Source organism: Oncorhynchus gorbuscha, linkage group LG17 (assembly GCF_021184085.1).
Source record: "Oncorhynchus gorbuscha isolate QuinsamMale2020 ecotype Even-year linkage group LG17, OgorEven_v1.0, whole genome shotgun sequence".
Classification (NCBI taxonomy): Eukaryota; Metazoa; Chordata; class Actinopteri; order Salmoniformes; family Salmonidae; genus Oncorhynchus; species Oncorhynchus gorbuscha.
The window spans coordinates 31,048,060-31,053,220 of record NC_060189.1 but is presented as its reverse complement, the minus strand read 5'-3'; positions in this window follow the sequence as shown (position 1 = coordinate 31,053,220).

Sequence of the window (5,161 nt, the reverse complement as noted above, 5' to 3'; positions counted from 1 at the left end):
TGTTTGTCTCCATAAATACTTATTGTGTGAAAAATGTCCCATTCAATCCAACAGGGAAATGCATCAACAGAAGTTTTACTTTAAACTGTACAGTGGGACGCATGTGTACATTGTGAAAGTGTTAAACGTAACACTTTCTGAGCTAAATGTGCACTTGGGGAAAAGTCTGAAATCTCACCTATGCACAACACAATATATCACATGAGTAGAAATGGACCTTTTCAGTTTGTGAGACAAGCTCCTCGCACTGCTTCCTACTGAAGGTACAGTACCTGTCAAAAGTTTGGACACACCTAATCATTCAAGGGTTGTTCTTTATTTTTACTGTTTTATACATTGTAGAATAATAGTGAAGACATCAAAACTATGAAATAACACATAAGGAATCATGTAGCAACCAAAAAAATCTTAAACAAAATAAAAATATAAATTTGAGATTCTTCAAAGTAGCCACCCTTTAATGATAGCTTGACACACTATTGGCATTCTCTCAACCAGCTTCATGAGGTAGTCCCTGGAATGCATTTCAATTAACAGGTGTGCCTTGTTAAAACCTTTTTTATGCTAGTTGGTTGTATTAATTTGGGATCTATCACATCCCACAACTGTCCCAGACTATGTTTGTAATATTTATTTCTCGCAAAGAATTGGTCAACTTTTGCACACTGGGGAATAGTAGATTGCCATAGGCTATTGTTTTTGCTGTTCATTAGGCCTACTCATCTTGTTGGCTGACGAAAAGTAAATGTGGACAGTTCTTCCAATATCTTCAAGATGCGCCTCGGAATTGGATAAGGACTCAGGCAGTTGCATCCCTGATGTGTTGGTCTTCACTTGTAGCCTGTGGGAAAGATGTTTTGGGATGTCTCCTGGTCTGACAAACAGCGTTGAAGCTCTGACACTTTCCACCACAGATGTGGACTCAAAAAAAGATATCTCTTGCTTAAACTGAAGGATTTTGATGTGGATTTCCTTGTTTGCTTATGGCCTTATACAGCTCTCTGAGTGCGGTCTTAGAGCCAGCATCGGTTTGTGGTGGTAAATAGAGAGCTGCTAAAAATATAGTTGAAAACTCTCTGTAAATAGTATGGTCTGCAGCTTATCATGAGGTATTCTAACTCAGGTGAGCAAAAACTAGAGACTTCCTTAACATTAGAGATCACGCACCAGCTGTTGTTGACAAAAAGACACACCCCTCCTCCCTTTGCCTCTCTTTCGAGTCCCGGGGATTAGGGCCATGTAAAGAGTAACAGAAAGTCCAGAGCTGCCGACTCCTTGGTTCTGATGTCAAGAAGCTGTTTTCGGTCATAGGAAATGATGGTGGAGACATTATGTAAAAAAATCACACAGAATTACAGATTTGGTCAGGAGCCTGTAAGACGGCTACTATCTACTGCAGTGCAATCTTCACCACGGATGCTCCTCTTTATGTCTTTCTGCCTCTGTCTGCTGCATGTATCAGCCAACCAGACTGAATAGTGATGATGATATAAATCAAGTGTTATCAAGTGTTAATTAAAAGTTTTGCTGCTATCGCAGTTCTGTTGATATTTAAACTAGGTAGCTACACTGTTAGAAAAAAGGTATCCAAAAGGGTTCTTCCACTGTTCCCATAGCAGAACCTTTTTTGGTTCCAGGTAGAACCCTTTTGGATTCCACATGGAACACAAAAGGGTTCTTTCTGGAACCAGAAGAGTTATAATGCGAACCAAAAGGGTTCTACCTGCAACAAAAAAAGGTTCTTTAAATGATTATCCTATGGGGACAGCCAAAGAGCCCTTTAAGATAGCACTTTTTTAAAAGTGTAGCTACACACAACGCAGCTCAAGCCATGCATGTTTAGATATGGGTGTGCGCAATCTCTGTACAGGGCAGACTGGGAAACAGACATGACCGAGGCACGTGTGAGCTCTGTACAGGGCAGACTGGGAAACAAGCATGACCGAGGGGCAGACTGGGAAACAGGCATGACCGAGGCTCTGTACAGGGCAGACCAAACAGGCATGACCGAGGCACATGTGAGCTCTGTACAGGGCAGACTGGGAAACAGGCATGACCGAGGCACATGTGAGCTCTGTACAGGGCAGACCATCAGGCGCAACCAACTGACGGGGTGGAGGGTGACGAACTTGATAATATCACAACAACTTGCAGGCAGTGGTTTCAGAACAACAAAGACAAAAACTGTAGGCTATACAAAAGGAGGGAAAAGGGTTATGTGCTCCTATCTGTGCATGAACTCCTATCTGTGCACGTGCCTGTTGTCAAGGAAACTGGGGGAAAAGCAATGTACACACTGCAAATCCACACTTCCACAGCACAGACAATATACTCCCTCAATTTTAGGTCTCATACGCACATGTATAGTAGATATGTAGACCATAGGAGGCTGCTGAGGGGAGGACGGTTCATAATAATGGCTGGAATGGAGTGAGTGGAACGGTATCAACCACATGTTAACCATGACTTGGATATGTTTGATACCCTTAGATGTATTCCGTTTCAGCCATTACTATGAGGATGTAGACAGTATACTGTGCAGGTACAGTATACTGTATGTGCTACTTCTTTAGCAGATATAAGGAGTATAGATTCAAAACAAACTCGTTAAGTGCAATATTACAGCATTGCCCGAACTGGCTGTGGTGGTGGAAAGCTCTGGCTGGAGAACCTGATTTAATGGCAGCCCCAGGTGAGTAGAAGAGTCCAGGAGTTCACCTCAGCCCATGTGCTCTTGGCTGCACCATTAAAACACTGGGAGAATGAGGGAATGAAGTAAATGGTTCTGGTTTAATGGCCTGAGCAAAGTAGCAGAGTTCGCCTGCGTCCCAAATGGCACACTATTCCCTATATAGTGCACTACGTTTGACCAGTACAAGCCATGATCAAAAGTAGTGCAATAAATAGGGAATAGCGTGCCATTTGGGTCACAACAACCTTCCCCTCTCTCTATCTCTGAACTTTGACCTCCCTGACCTGAGCATAGTTGATGAGGAAGTTGAGTGGGGATTGAGAGGAGAGGTTTGGGTGGGTGGATGACAGAGCTGGACTTTTTTTCAGGTGTGGTGCCATAGCAACAGTGAGAGGCACGGTAATAGTTAGACTTGCACCTTGGGACTTTGGCTGTTATTTTCAAACCTCCACATTCTCACCCACACAAATGGCACTTATCATTACCATGTCAAATCTCATTCATGTGTTATGAAAAAAGCACTGTAGCCTTCGCTGCTGCCTTGAAAATGTTTTATTACCATGGTGATCAACATAATTATTAATGATTAGATGACATACTTTGCAAAGTTGGACATGGAGCAGTCAACTGAAGATGTCACTGAAGATGTCACGCCCTGATCTGTTTCTCCTGTCCTTTTGATTGTCTCCACCCCCTCCGGGTGTCGCTTATTTTCCCCGGTGTATTTATCCCTGTCTCTTTGTGCCAGTTAGTCTTGTCAACTCAACGAGCGTGTTTTTCCCGTGCCCCTTCTTTTTCTATTCTCTCTTTTGCTAGTCCTCCTGATTTTGACCCTTGCCTGCCCTAACTCTGAACCTGCCTGCCTGACCATACTGCCTGCCCTGACCTCAAACCTGCCTGCCACTCTGTACCTCCTGGATTCTGACCTTGTTATGATCTTTTGACCTGTCCACGACCATTCTCTTGCCTGCTCCTTGGATACTAATAAATATCAGAGACTCGAACAATCTGCATCCCGTGTCTGCATCTAGGTCTCGCCCTGTGCCCATATAAGGTGTGTTTTCAGTGAGATCCAATTTGGTATTGTATCCCTCTGAGATGTAGCCTACAGTAATTGAAAGATTCTCCCAAGATGAATTTGTCTGGGACAGATTTTGTACTGTCATTAAAAACACACATTAAGTGCTCCTTCCTTTCTCCCAAACTAACAGAAGTGTAAATAATGTGCCTGGTCTAACTAAGAGAGGGAAAAGGAGGGAATGGAATAGGAGTATGTGTCGGGTAGCCCAGGGCCACTAGCCATTTCATTCCCCCATGCCCCTTGAATGCAGAATGTCTGTCAGTCTGCCACGCCCTGACCTTAGATATCTCTGTTTTTCTATATATTTTGGTTGGGTCAGGGTGTGACTAGGGCGGGTACTCTAGTTTTTGTATGTCTAGGGGTTTTGTATGTCTAAGTTGGCCTGATATGGTTCCCAATCAGGGACAGCTGTTTATCGTTGTCTCTGACTAGGGATCATACTTAGGTAGCCATTTTCCTCATTTGTGTTGTGGGATCTTGTCTATGTATAGTTGCCTTAGTGCACATCAGTAGCTTCACGGTTCGTTTGGTTGTTTTGTTCAGTGAGTGTCGATTTATTATGTGGAACTCTACTCATGCTGCGCCTTGGTCCGATCCTTACAACGAACGGGACACAGTCACTCAAATAGGCAAGGCCATATTCTTAGAATGTAAAAAATGAATAGGAACATGGTTCTGGTGGCTGGCTGCGGCACTCAGGGTTGAGAAGGTATCTGTCTCTGTCTGCAACCAGAACAGCAAATGTCCTTAGAAAGATAGGTGGATTTATGACAAGGCTTCCCTTTCAGAGAATATGAATGTGACCTAGGGCTGTTGCGGTGACCATATTACCGCCACACCAGCGGTCATGAGTCATGAATGCAGTCAAATTCCATGTGACCGTTTAGTCGCGGTAATTAAGCTTCTCCAAGCTCTGATGCTGCTGATCTTCATTAGGAGCCTACCAAACGTGCTAACTGCCTGGTACTCAGCACTCTATTGTCCCTCTAATCACTCTGACATCGATGCAAATGTCATTGAAAATTGAATCAAACACATCATTGTAGCCCATGAGCTCGGGTTGCGCAACATTTCAATAGGCTATGCAATTGAGCGAGAAAACAGAGTTATGGCCTCTAAAAAGGAGGTTCCCATTATCTTTCTATAGGCAGGGCCTACTATATTTATTTCTCAATTTTCCTAATATTAAGCACATTGCTTGTATTTACAACAGGAGTATAGCCTACCTGGCTGACGTGAAAATAAACAACGGGGAAAAGCGTCCTCCGTTCACTATATAAGTGCATAGACATGTATTTTTTCCCTGCTGCCCAGTTTCAATACAGGTGAATGATAATGGTCCATTTTAATCAAAACAATTTTCACACATTATTTAGTGTATGTAAAGA